The sequence below is a fragment of the Jaculus jaculus genome, chromosome 1 (genome assembly GCF_020740685.1).
Source record: "Jaculus jaculus isolate mJacJac1 chromosome 1, mJacJac1.mat.Y.cur, whole genome shotgun sequence".
NCBI lineage: Eukaryota > Metazoa > Chordata > Mammalia > Rodentia > Dipodidae > Jaculus > Jaculus jaculus.
The window spans coordinates 265696215-265711130 of record NC_059102.1 but is presented as its reverse complement, the minus strand read 5'-3'; the positions used below and the strand labels follow the sequence as shown (position 1 = coordinate 265711130).

The 14916-nt window shown below is 41.0% G+C and overlaps 1 protein-coding gene across 1 annotated transcript in view; it reads left to right on the top strand.

The window, feature by feature from the left end:
• Positions 1-1991: 1991 nt before the first annotated feature.
• The window catches only part of Adamts18 (ADAM metallopeptidase with thrombospondin type 1 motif 18), a 150278-nt gene continuing 137353 nt past the window's right edge, over positions 1992-14916 (top strand). The window contains exon 1 of the mRNA XM_045140600.1: positions 1992-2114. The gene's annotated coding sequence lies outside the window, so the exon portion shown is untranslated. The remainder of the gene's footprint in view (positions 2115-14916) is intronic.

Genomic DNA, 14916 nt, shown 5'->3' with positions numbered 1-14916 from the left:
GAACCGACAGATTCGTCTTTCCTTGGAAACAAACTAGTAGCAGGTGTTTGGGAGGTGGGGCTGGTGGATAACACTCCCACACTGCTGGCCTCCCAACCAAGAACAGGCAAAGTTTCAGCTGGTTTTGAACAAGGAGTTAAGTTGTTGGCTTACTGTAGAAACTCTAGACCATAAGCCAGAGATGGTTATTATAGTTAGGTTTGACTTTGCTAGAGGGAGAAAAATGGATTTCTCTTTAAAAAATAAAGCCTGCATTTAATCAAAAGCCACATACCTGCAAAGCAACACATCAGAGATTTCTTTTTTTTTTTTTAAAAAAAAAAAGAGAAATAAAATATGCTCAAGGTTTTATGGTTAACAGAAAGGAAAAACTCCTTTTCATTTTTCTTAAAAAATGTGCAAGTCAGTTACACAGCATGTGTACTCAAAGGAACAAATGGTGCATACACAGAATAAGCAGTGAGAGTTAGTGTCACCTTGGGCTTTCCTTGCAAACATGAGCCCAGTTATATCATGTATTGATCCCAGCACCATGCAGAGCTTCTGCATTCCTTAGATTGTTCAAAAATTGATTTTATTGTTGTTTGTTGATTGTTTTAAGGAAAAGGGAAACTCTCTCCCTCCACCTCCCCACTCTCCTCTCAAAACCAAAGACCCAAGTGACTCAAACATGCCTCTTAGTTATTCGGAATCTTTCTAAACACTTTCCAAATTACTTTCCCGTTCTGTGCCTCGAAAGTGGAAAGGCAGAGTGTTTTTTAATGCTCACAGGGCATGTTCCAAATCATTTTGTGGGATGACGCTTTTCAGTTTCAATGCTTGGTGAAAGAAAGCAGTGTGCTGGCTTTGCTCTTTCAAACAGCAAATTGTTTTTTCACTCCCCCCTCTCTAGAACACCAGCAATTAGTGCTGCTCTGGGGAGCAGGAGTGAAGGCATTTTTAAACATGCCTTTCCAGGTGTCCCCTGATCTGCCACGCCCCCTCCAACATGTCTGAGCAGTTTTCAGCATCAGGCTCTTCAGGATACTTCTGACAGTTTTGAGGCATTTTTCTACATACATGGTGTTTTAGGCTTCAGATTTCATGGTGTTTGCCCTGGGAAAGCTGAGGATAGTAAAATGCTGAGGATGATACAAGTGCTGGAGTTTTAACATCATGAACACACAGTGCTGAAAGTAGGAAACTGCTGTCTCTTGTTAATGGCCTCAGGGATTATCTGAAACTACCTACCACCTTGAGTTATTTACAGTTTAAATTCTGCCCAAAGTTTATGCTCTCAATTCCATATAAACACAAAAGTATTCCTCTCCTGGATGGAAAGTTCCCATTTATTTACCTCTGTGGCTATATTTTGATTAGTTTTGTCTCCAAAACATAAAAGTTTTACATGCAGATGGCTCCATGGCTAATATATGAAGAGTCCATGTATCTCTTCCCAGACTGGGAATTGTGACCTTTTCCCTAAATATTTTTGAAATGTATCAAGTATTGTGTTTAGTTTCTACAGGGCTTTGCTTTTGCAGTACAGGGGATTGAGCCCAGAGTCTTGAGCATGTACTGTAGTACTAAACTTCACCACCCCAAGACCTAGTTAGTGTCCACAGGACTTAAGATGGGAGAGTTAATTGTAAGGAATGCAGCGTTCACTTGCTGCTCTGAATCCCTGTCACTCCAGGTGCATAGTTCCAGGAGCAAAGATTTCTGTGAGCTGCCCACTGCTCTTGGCCAGCCTGCTGAAAAGTGACCCTTTGACATTGTGGGCTCTGGGTACTGACAGTTAAACTTTTCCCATTGCAGATTACGTCTTTGTCACGCCAGTAGAAGTGGACTCAGGCGGGTCATATATTTCACACGACATTTTGCACAACAGCAGGAAAAAGCGATCGGCGCACAGTGCCAGCAGCTCCCTGCACTACCGCTTTTCAGCATTTGGACAGGAACTACACTTAGAACTTAAGCCCTCGGCTATTTTGAGCAGTCACTTTATCATCCAGGTACTTGGAAAAGATGGTGCTTCAGAGACTCGGGAACTTGCTGTGCAGCGATGTTTCTATCAGGGATTTATCAGAAATGACAGCTCATCTTCTGTTGCTGTGTCTACGTGTGCTGGCTTGGTAAGTCTGCCCCAGTCTAGTGAAACTCTCTCTTTCGTGTTTTGTGTAATTTGAACGAACAGATGTCTGCAGTATTAAGCTCCCTTCTAGCCAACTACACGCATTCACACTATCCGCTTTGATACTTATAATATTCTCAATTGAATTAATCTAATCTGTTCTTTGAAAGAAAGAAAATATAATAGAACTTTAATTAGCATTTAGAACATTCTTTTGATGTTTAATGGTCTGGGCCCTTTCATTCTCCACGTTTGAGAGGATCCCCAAGGAAATTAATTTGATGGATGCCATTCGCTTTGCAAAGTCTTGGGAGATCAGGCATTCTATAAATCTAGCAGGCTACATGCGTCTACATTGCTTTGAAAGGGGAGCACTGTATTTCAATCTAAAATTGCACTCAGCAGCCCTGGTAAACACCACCTTCAACTTGATTGAGGAGAGACCTTTTGTTTCCTTTGAAGGAATCTGTCAGTGGTGTCATCCGTCCTCCTCACAGAAAGCAGCATCATTTTAGAAGGTGCTGTGGTGTGATTTGGGGCTGGCAAGATGACGTATGGCATGCAAGGAGACAGGACTTTAAAAGCATTTTGGACAAGTGTTCTTTTCTGTGTCATCTTTGCATGTGGAACACCAGCCTCAGAATATCCATGTAAATAAAAGTCAGGCAGGATTTAGTCAAATATTTGAGCAATGATTTTACCCTACACTTTTATTTTGTATTCCAATGGAAAAATGTCTTGAATTGACATAAGAGTTGAGGTGGGAACATATGGTGACCATGCTGTAACACGGCCAGAAGAAGGAGAGTGTGACCAAGCCTGATTGAGACTTGCTTGGTGATGTGCATATAGCATGTAGTGTGGGATAAGCAAGAGACATGGTTCATGGGGATGGGATGAATGAAGACTTCCATGTTCTTTGCTGGTTAAAACTTGAAGTTATTTGACTTATTTTTTCATAGTGTGGCCTGAAATCTAGCCCAAACCATAACCACAGTCACTCTTCATTAGTGTGTTTAAATTGTAAAGTAAAGCAAAGATTTAGCAATGATCAACTAAGCTGAATCCATTTAGATGATGAGCATGTCTTACTAATGACCTGTGTAACATAGTTATGTATATATGTTTGTGCACATGCGTGAACATTGCTTGAGGTTTGTTTTGTTGTGGTGTGTCCTGTGTTTCTTCTTCTTCTTTTTTATATTCTTCTCATATTTCCCTCTGCTTATGCTTGTATCCTAATGTCCTCAGGGGCTTAGGCACTTCACCACAGAGTCTTAGACTACCTCATTCCATATACCCTTGGTTGACCACAGTCTACTTGGGCTCTAATTCTCATAGCACACTTACTAGTAGGACTTCCCTTGCACCTTGGTCTCTTTACCTCTAGAGTGGGAATGACAGGACATATTGCATCCCAGGACTGCTGAGAGTAAACAGCTTGTGTAGAAAGTGCTCTATCAGGCTGTAGCTCTCTAGCTTTTCTTTATAATAGAGCTTAGCCTCCTCAAGTAGAGCTATAAGAATTCCTCTCTCTTCAAGTGAAAACTTGATCAATTGTCTCATTCATAGATATTTGATTATTTCTCCTAAGGAAAGTTTCGCTTTTGGACAGCAAATTATCACATCATGTAGAAGAATGAAGTATGTTAACATTTTTCATTTTTCACGGTTGTGAAAGAAATAACTGGCAAGCAGGCCTGCCTGTAAAGGAGGCTTACTTGATCCCTGCTTTTCAATGAGCCAGGTGCGCAGCTTAGTTAACTTGATCTTTCCAAGCCTCAATCTGCTCTGCAAATCATGGGATGACTGTGATTCTCCAATGTGTGGATGCTGGTAGAGCCCATTGACTGAGGAGTAGGGAGAGAATGAAGCTTCCCATGATCTGCTACCCTCCCAGTCCATCCCCCTACCAAACAACTAAAAAAATACATACACTAATACTCATTAAAATATCAAGAAGCAAACTAAGAAATGATAGAATCCCAAGTAATGGACAGTAACAATGCTCTGAGTTAATTTTATAACCTTGAATAATATGTGTGCAAAAAATATATTCTGAAAATGCAGAAATCAGTAGTAGTACAGTTTAATTAAATTTTACAGAGTCTGGGCTGGAGAGATGGCTTAGCAGTTAAGGTGCTTGCCTGCAAAGTCTAAGGACTCATGTTCGACTCTTCAGGTCCCACATAAGCTGGATGCACAGTGATCCAAGTACACAAGGTTGCACATGAGCACAATAGGGTATATGTGTCTGGAGTTCTCCTGAAATGGCTGGATGCCCTGATATGCCAATCCCCCCCCCCTTTCTCCTCTCTCTGTCTCACAAAAAAAGGCAAGTTTAGCTGGGCACGGTGGCGCATGCCTTTAATCCCAGCACTCGGGAGGCAGAGGTAAGAAGGTTGCCATGAGTTTGAGGCCACCCTGAGACTAAATAGTAAATTTCAGGTCAGCCTGGGCTAGAGTGAGACCCTACCTCAAAAAATTTGAAAATAAAAAGGCTGGAGGGATGGCTAAGCAGTTAAAGCATTTGCCTGCAAAGCCAAAGGACCCAGGTTCAATTCCCTGGGACCCACGTTAGCCAGATGCACAAGAGGGCGCATACATCTAGAGTTCATTTGCAGTGGCTGGAGGCCCTGGCATGCCCATTCTGTCTCTCTCACTCCCTCTTCCTCTGTCAAATAAATAAAAAAATAAAATATTTAAACAAATAAAAATAAAAAAGGCCAGTGTGTTGGGCTTGCCTCAATTTTTTTTTATAAAGTCCATACCCAAGTGTGAATCTAGATTAAACAGAACATTATTAATGCCCCAAAAGACCCTCAGTTGTTCTCTTCCTCTTCACTCTCCATCAGATGAAACACTATCTTACATTCCTAATATAGAACATGATTAACTTGTGCCTGCTTAGAACTTGTACCTCAGTAAAATCATACTGTATTCCTAATTATGAGGATTCCATGTTTCCATCATCGCTTTCTAAATTTTCATTAAAGTACATATTATGCACTGAGCATGTTCCCCAGGTAGCCCTTTCTCGCCACTCCTGCTTCCTCAGTTCCTTTGTGCTCCAGAAGTTTATCTTCTAATTCTGTGTCATATATGCAAACACTATATAAAATCTAGGACACACAAAAAGAAAACATGATAATTATCCCTCAGAGACTGAATTAATTATCTTAATATGATTATCTGCAATTGCATCCATCTTTCTGTAAATGACATTACTTTGTTCTCCTTTATGGATGAAAATATTCCATTGTGTGTGTGTATTCACATATTTTCTCTACCAAGTCTTCTTCATACGTAGGTTGGTTTTATAACTTAGCTATTGTGAATAGCAGTGCAGTAAATTCTGATGTGCAAATATCTCTAATATGTTGACTTGGAGTCCTTTGGTAAATACCCAGGAATGGTATAGCTGTGTCTTAGTATAAGCCTATTTTTAATTTTTTTTGAGAAACCTCCATAATGACTTCCATAGTGCCAAGACTAGTTTCAATTCCCACCAGCATGTTTATGGATTCCCATTAAAAAAAAAAAATCTTTTTTATGAGAGAAAGAAATAGCAAGAGAGAGAAAGAGAGAGAGAGAGAAAGAGGGGGGGGAGAGAGAGAATTGGTGTGCTAGGGCCTCTATTCACTGCAGTCAAACTCCAGACACATGCACCACTGTGTGTATATGCCTCACCTTGTATGTCAGGCTATCTTGGGTTCTGGAGAGTCAAACCTGGATCTTTACACTTTTCAGGCAAGCACGTTAACTGCTAAGCCATCTCTCCAGCCCAGGGTTCCATTTTGTCCACATCATCAGTAATTTGTTTTCTCAAAGGCTGCCACTCTGACTGGGGGTGAGATGGAATCACAATATAGTTTTATGCTTTTCTTCAATTGTAATTTTTGATTGTTTATCATTGTTTGGAGCTGTTGTAAAAATATTACAAGGCACTCATATGTATTCTTTTTGATGAATTGGTGGATATGTTCTACTGGGTGTATTCCCAAGAATGACATTGCTGGGCTCTAGGATAGGCATATGTTTAGTTTTAGTAGGTGCTGGCAATGAGTTTTGTTGTGTTAATGTACACATGCATCAACAGTATGACAGTTCCAGTAGCTCTGCATCCTATCAGCACTTGGTATTGTCTATCTTTTCTATGTTACCACATTATGGGTTTAGTTTGTATTGTTCTGATGAAGTTAAGTGACCTCTTAAGTTTATTGGTCATTTCTATGCCCTAATTTGTGATCTTTCCATCCTATATGAACAAGACATAGTATGCATTTTTTCAAGACAAGTTGTGTTATTTATTCCTTTTTTCCATTTCTTAATCCTGAGCAGAATGTTGCCAACTTAGTGCCCTCTTTACTATGGTTATTGATCTATCTGCTTTTAAAATAGCAAGTCATGTGATCCACTTAAGGTACCACATTTTGGGACAGTTTTATAGGGACATTGAGAAGTGTACAGACTAGAGACACCTAAGTCAGAAGGAAGGATTTTTTTTTTCCTTCTGCTAATGTCTATGGATATTGCATGGCTCCCTTGATTGAGCAATGGCTTCATAACACCACTAAGGGTGACTAGCACCTGTAATGGATTCAAGCTAGTATAGATGATTCAAGAGTTCGAGAGAGAGAGGCAAGTGCCTAACAGCTTACTGGGGAACTCCTTAAAGTTAACAAGCTAGAAGAGATGGGTAGTTCTTGTTCCATTAATTCAGAAACTGACTGGAGGTCAATGAGATGGTGAAGTGAGATGCCTTCATGTGAAGCCTCTGTGTCAGGGTCTGGCTAAGACTTGGTCTGGGTCTCTGGTAGCAATCCTTGTGAGTATTAAGAAAGCAGATGGTCACTTTTCAATGACTTGTTAGAACAGCAGCAGGAAAACTAACCAATATGTCGACTGCTAGAGATACCCAAGAAGAAAATGAGCCAATGAAGAAAGATTACAGTAGAGAACTGTATGTATTCCTACACAGGGGCAATCTGGCATGCATACCTACTCCAGATGGAACTTTTCTAGCAGGGGATCTACCTGAATAACTCAAAATTAGCCCATGCTTAAAATATTCGTAATACTTTCTTAAAATACACTCACCTACCACAGCAAATGACAGGTCTCACCTTATTCAGGGGATTTGTGGATTGTTCCTTGCAATAATTTACAAAATAGAAGTGAGTCAATCCTGTTTAGAAATATGTTAGTAGGTGATTTATTTTTTAAATTCTGATTGCCTTTTCTAGATCACTATTGTCCACTCCACATGGAGACATGGAGTTTTATGTGTGAAGGTGTTCAGGTTTGCAGTCTTTGTCCCAAAATCAGAGGGTTACAGAATAACCTAATCTTTCACAGCATAGCATATATGTGCTTTTGGCAGTATGTGGCCTTCTCCTGTCCACCACAAAGGGGGAGCTTTGTCTTTCTATTAAACTAAAACTAACTTTGGATTTTCATTTATATTCCTTGGTTTTATCTTCTGGCAAACAAATCTGTTATCTTTTTCTAAAAGACTTGCCTGCATTAAGATATTCTCCCTTTTGTTAAAACAGTGGCATTTCCTTTTGAGGTACTAAAAATATGAATTCCTTCAAACTGAAGTTGGGTCTAGAAATGCATATGTTTAATTATCCAAATGAGCCCTATACTTATTAATATGAGAACCACTTGGTCCCAGGCCCAAAGCTTGTGCTTTGAGACCAAGGGAAAGCATATGGTGAATCATCATTCCTTCACCCAACCCTGCTTATATGGCTTGGTCATACTAGGCAGTGCTCAGAGAACATTCAGAAAAGTTATAAATGGATTAGGTGGATGCTGGAACCAAGAAGCCGTGAGGGGCTTTTGGACCTGGAAATTCCAATTTTGTTCTGAATTAAGTTGTGGCTTAACAGACCTCAGGCACAAAAAGCTTACAGAATCTGGATGTAGAAGGAAGGAAGCAGGTCAGTTTAGAGCTGGATGCTGTGCTGTCTCTCAGAACTTTACAATGTGCATTCACATACAAAATGTAGAAAAGTTCTGACATCTGTGATGACAAGTGATGTCATTTGCATATTTGTATATAAGCCTAAACTTTCTCCAGCTTGTCTCTTCATGGATATTTTTCTTTTGAGGGACACTTCACAATTTCATGACAACAAGAAAACCTAGAAGGCAGTGGTTTCCTCAGGGAGATGCTATGTTGTGTGTTTTTTCTAACTGTGAAAAGAGGCTCCAGGAACAAGACTTCCATGGTTATGTGAGCTAGGGAACTGTTAGGGTTAATAAAGTTAAGTGAGGACTGAGAGATGGCTCAGTGAATAAAGTGTTTGCCTCCCAATGTGAGGACAGGAGGTCAGGTCCCCAGCATCTGCCTAATTGCCAGGTGGTTCTGGCTGCTGAACTGTCATCCCAGTGTGCTGGAGGCAGAAGGAAGGGATCCCCAGTGCAAACTGGCTGGCCAGATTACTGGAATGAATGAGCCTTAAGTTGAAGTGAAAAACCCTGCTGCAGGAAACAAACTGAAGACAGAGAAATCAGCCTCTAGCCTCCACTCATTTTCCCACACTCAGAGGAACATGCATGCCTACATGGAGTTAAAACACTACATTTCATGCATTTTAATATACTAATGTGAACTGTGCATCTCACTAGTTTGGCTACTCCCCTATTTTTGTTTATTTTTATTTATTTATTTGAAAGCAACAGAGAGAGAGAGAGAGAGAGAGAGAGAAAATGGGCGTGCCAGGGCCTCCAGCCACTGCAAACAAACTCCAGATGCATGTGCCACCTTGTGCATCTGGCCTACATGGGTCCTGGGAAATCAGGCCTTGAATGAGGGTCCTTCTGCTTCATAGGCAAGCACTGAACAGCTAAGCCATCTTTCCAGCTCCACTCCCCCTCTTTTAAAACCATACTTCTATCAACATCTTTTACCGGTGTTCTGCATTTCACCATGAAAGAGTAGCCGGTAGGTCTGAGATAATTTTACGTGTATTGGTGCCTGGCATATCTGATGACCATGTGTTCTAGTTGGGGGAACTGCACCTTTGCTTGAGAAACTCTGAATCAAGCCACATCCTTCACCTACATACGAGGTCAAAGGCAGGCGTGAACTGTCACTGCATGTGACAACGGACCTCTGATAACCTCAGCCATGCCCAGCTGACAAGAGGGAGGAGCTACTGGGCTGCTGCTGGGTCTTTTGGCCAGTGTTGGCTCATGCAGGCTCCACCCTGCATCAGAGGTGCTCAGTGGAATGAGTCCCGCTGTGAAGACCTCCTCAGGGATGTCTTCCTGGTGCATGGTCCAATTTTATCATGTGTTTTTCCTTTTCTCTTCATTTTGTCCTCAGCCATTAAACCATAAGCGGAATTTCTCTTCTATGGCCAGCTTTCCTGACAGCCCCGTTGTGTCTTTCTTCAGTGGTGGCCTTTGCAGCCTGTGGCTGCTGTGGTGCCCTATTCTCTGGAGAGCCCGGGTGCCTGCAAGGAGCTTTGGAAGAAACTGGATTTGAATAGGCAGCAGGAAGCTTTGATGTCTCCTTTTCAAAAGTATTTTATAACTCCAAAAACTCAGTCACTGAATTGTCTATTGCTGGCCCCTGCCTGCCAAGTAGTCTTTAGAAAGTTGATTTCCATTCATAAAAGGGCTGAAGTTAAGTGACCTTAGCCCATGGTTTTACTGCTTTGTAGGGCCTTGTTAGCTAGCGGGTGTTGTGGAATTGCATCTACCCCCTTGAAACTTCATGGTCACTTGAGAGGATCATATGAAATTAAGGATTAGACTAGGTTGTATGTACATGTTTTTTGATACAGGCTGACCCAAATCAAAGATGTTTTCTTAGGCTATTATTCAATTCATCAAGGGTAAAAAACCCTTTTAATTTTTTTGGCTTCTCTCCTTTGTGTCCTGTTAAGTCATGATTTGTGAAAAGAATTATTTGCTTATAGCAATTCTTTTAGCAAAATGCCAAACCAAACCTAAAAAAAAAGAAGGGACCAAAGTTCTTGTCAGAGAGCTGGACTCCAAAGGGACTAAGAACAGCCTCAGTGAGAGGTCACACATGAGCGCTAGAAAGGCCAAGCCTTCCTCATGCTGCCTGCCTGTCCAAGGCTGGCCACTAAAGCACCCTGCTGCTCTTCAGGCTCCTGAGCTATGAGGCCTGGACTTCCTCCCTGTTCCTTGACTCAGTTTTCTCATCTGTTCAGTGTAAATGATTGTTCTTTCAAAGGATTGTGAAGATTTACGATGAGTGCTGAACTCTGCATCCAGCAGTAGCTCTGTGCTGGATTGTTCTTGACTTTGAACTCGGAGGTGGTCTGGGCAGGAAATGGACATTGAACTCCTCTTCCCCCAATCCTGAAGGCTTTTCAGACCTGTCAGAACAGGAAAAGAGCACTGGAGTGTTGGCAACCTTCCTGGTGAGAATGTTGGGGGTCTTGTCAGATGGAGAGGGAAGGGGAGGAAACACTTTATCACTAAGAAGAAGTAGAATGGGGGAAAGAAGAAAATCTAAGGAGGAGGAATAGTGCATAGATTGCAAACTGGATCCATTCCGTTTGCTAATGTAGTAGATGTGGGATTTATGCTCATACTCTGAAGTTCCAGCTGTTGACCTTGCTATCTGCAAAAGCCAAGCATATTTTCTTGCCCTTTCTGGGCTTGCTTTCTCAATTGTAAGATGAGAGCAGTGACAGTACCTGTTCCATGGGCCTCAGGGGTGTTTTATGGTAAGAAGTATACTCTATGTGAATGCTTATGACAGACAATACCTGCCAGTGGGTGAGTTTATTTCCATCATGTATGTGTATGCTTAAAAATACACATACATTCCACTAGCCAGTTTCAGCTTCTTATTACTGAGACAAAATGCTTGGCCAGAAGCAGTTTATAGAAGGAAAGTGTTGGGTTCCAGCTTACAGTTTCAAGGGGGAAGTTTCACCATCATGATGGGTAAAGCTTGGCCAGTGCAGGTAGTCAGACCCCACACCTCCACATCAGCAGGAAAGAAGGAGAGAAGGAGAGCTTTACGTGGGGCTATAACACCCCAAGGCCTACCTACCCCTTGTTACACACTGTCTCCAGCAAGGGTCCACCTTTCAAAGGCTCCAGAAGCTGGGGATAAAATATGAGGCTGAATCACAAACACATGGGCGCATGCGGGTCATTTCCACACTCACTACCACACCAGTACTCACTGAAGCACCTTCTTCGTGGTGGTGCTTGTGACAGGTTAAAAGTAATGTGTCTCTTAGAGCTTTTTCTACATATCAATCTATCTCACTCTTTTAACTGAGGCTGCACATTTAATTATGTCCTTCTAGCTAATGTGTTTATTTTTAGTGGTTTATTATGGCTAAAAAGTGTACATATATGTACATTTTCTAAGTTGCAAGCAAAATTCTATACTTTGAGAGGAAGGGAGGGAGGAAGCAAAGCAGACAGGGTATATAGATACAAGATAGTCACTATAGCCAGGGATTTACTTGCTTATATAATGTGTACCACCAGTATCACTGTCACTATTATCTTGGTTGTATACTATGCAAAGCTACTGAGAATTCATTTCACTGTGGTCTTCTTTGGGCCTAAGACTGTGACTTAGAATAGTTCCCTCCAGCAGAACATATGTGTTGGTGAAATTGTATGGTTTCCCACCATCAACAATAAACAATTTAAGAGAAAATGGTCCTGATTAAATCCTGAAGCCCAAATATAAACAGGCCTAATGATAGCACTGCGCATTAAGGCTTTCGTGACCAAAACTATTTGCTTGGAGTTCATACACTTCTCTGTCCACAAAGCCAGGAGTTCCTCTTCAGTTGCATCAAGTTGTTCTCATGAAAGCCTGTTCCCACGGTTTCCCTAGCCAAATTCAGGACAGACTACACTCAGGATCTCTAATACAAGTCTAGTGAATGAGTATTTCTTCTGGACAGTATGCTCACCTATCCTGAAGGGATGGATGCCTTTGATATATCTAAGGCTTTCAGTTCAGCAGAATTCTTTTGATTGCTTATTCATGCTACTGAGCTTTGGTCTATTTTATCTGCCCTTATTAGCAGTAAAAATGAAGGGAAGCATGATTTCTTAGATAAATTATATAGTGTACATCACTAATTTATGAGGAGTCAGCTATATGCTCACCCTTCCTTTGAGAGATGGTACTTGAAAGAGAGTGAGATCAGCTGGCCAAGGAGCTTATGTCTGCTGACTTAATGAGTCCTATAACAGGGCATGTTTAATATATATGGTTCATCTTGTGATCTTATAGTTCCTCACCTGCCTTTCTTCTTGTTTTCATTTTCTTTCTTTCTTTTTTTTTTTTGAGGTAGCATTATACATATATACATACACATATGCAGATACACCATCCACACACCCCACATATATCACATACCCCCCATATACATACAGACAACACACACCATTCAGCATACATACACATGCACCAAAAGAAAGAAAGAAGAAAGAAATGCCTTGTATTTTAGGAGTCTGTCGTTATCACTTACTACTGATATGATTTGAGAATAATATTCTTTGAGATAATATTTCATTTAGAAGCCACCTTAGAGAATAAAAGAATTTGAAAGAATACTGAAGTAGGTCCCAAATGTGCAATACCCAGTTTTGGGAAATAATTACAGTTTTCTACTCCATAAAGCATAGATTTAAAAATTCTTTGAAGGGATGATGTATTAAATAAATAAGAGGGAAGAAGGCAGAATGCGAAGAAGATCCCCATGGTTCATGTACTATGGGGTACATATACTTTCTCCCAGTTATTCGGGCCATTACTGGTCTTCTTGCTGCTAAGAAATGATCTTTCAGATGTAAGGATCCAAATCAGTTCACTTTAAAGTGGAGAGTTTCCAGATAGGTCTTGTCTGATCACATGAGTCCTTTAAATTTGGCCTTAATTCACCGGATAGAAGTCAGAGTCTCAGGGGGAGAAGGGCTTGAGATACTCTTACTCAAGAGCTCTGGGTGTGGAAGGGCCTATGTCACAGCACAGGGTCAGCCTTGAGGAGGATAGGAGCCCCCAGCTGATAACCATTAAGGAACTGGAGCTTCCATCCTATTCTCAGAGGGAACTGGATCCTGCTTGCAGCAAAATGAGCCTGGGAATGGATTCTTTCCACAAAGGGACATGGCCTGACAGCCTATATTTCAGATTGTGTGGCTCTAAGCTCATAATAGGATGTTCTTAAGATGTTTCCTTGTGATAATGTTTTAAGCAGCAATAGAAGAAAAATACAGAAAGTCTATGGGGCTTACTTGGGAGTCAGTGTTCAGCACATAGCAAGTCCCTTTTTCAGATTTATGGTCATCTTCAACCATTCGGCACCAACCTTGTGCAGCATGAGAATAAGTGGGTATGGCTGTTGGTCTTGACTGCCAACTTGATGAGACTTAGAATCATCTGGGAGACATACTTCTTAGTCTGTCTGTGTGAGCTTTTCCAGAGAGGTGGGTAAGATGTCCTAAAAGTGGGAAGTACTTTCCATTGGCCACCCAACTAAGAAGAGATCTAAGGACAAAGCAATGTGTCCTTGCCTGTGTTCATGTGCCTCTGTACCATCAGACTCTAGCTTCTTCAGCCTTCCAATATGGACTCAATGCCAGTGACTACCCAGGGATCTTTGAGGCTTTTATTGATGGATTGGGATTGCTGAAGCATCCAGCTTTGTGGAATGAGAAGCTACCAGGTTTCTGGCTGCTTCAAATTGCAGATGTGGCCATTGTTGGACCACTCAGCCCCTATTGTGTAAGCTAGTTTATTAAGTCTCGTTTGTAACATAAGTGTATGTGTACATGCATGCATTCTCTTTATTCTGCTCCTCCTGAGAACTTCATCTGATACAGTGGGGTTGTGGAGAGTTATTACTCCTTAAAATTGCTTGGGGAAGTGTTATATTAATGAGAGATTTCTGAACAAGCTATTATTGATGTTCAGGTGGGCAAGTCCTTTTTTTGTAGCATATATCTGTGTATTGTAGGATATTCAGCAGCATTCCGGGCTTATATCTATTAGATATCAGCATCACCTCTAATTGTGCAGGACAAAAATGTCTCCAGACATGGTCAAGAGCCTCTCCTGTGGATCATAGTTGTTCCCAGATAAGAGCTAATGACATACCATAACCACACAATGAGCTCATTAATTAAACACATTCATGCAGAGTTATTTTCTCATAGTGTACATACCATTGATGTCAGTAACATTAAGAATATTTTGGACTGGAAGGATTGCTTAGTGGTTAAGGTATTTGCCTGTAAAGCCAAAGGACCCAGGTTCGATTCCCCAGAACCCACAATAGCCAGATGCACAAGGGGGCGCATGTGTCTGGAGTTCATTTACAGTGGCCGTAAGCCCTGCCGTGTGCATTCTCTCTCTTTCTCCCTCTTTCTCTGTCAAATAAATAAGTAAAATATGTTTTTAAAAGAATAATATTTTCAGGCAGTCTGAATATCCCTTATCCAAAATACTCAATATCAAAGGTGTGTTATATTTTCTAGTTTTGTGAATTTTGAAATATTTGCATTGGTTTTACTGGTTGAACATCCCTCATATCCAAATCCAAGATGTTCCGAAATTGAAAAATAAAATAATAATGGTCATGTCAATGCTCAAAAAAAAAAAAAAAAAAAGAACTTTGAAACCAGTTCCACACCTGCCTTTGAGGAACACAGCTGCAGAGACTGTATGACTCATGCCATGGAATGGGATGGCAACAGAAAAGCCACCTGGGAATGTTTGAAAAGATGTGTATTTGCTCTTTAATTTCACAGCATGTCATCTCAGGCTCCAGAAA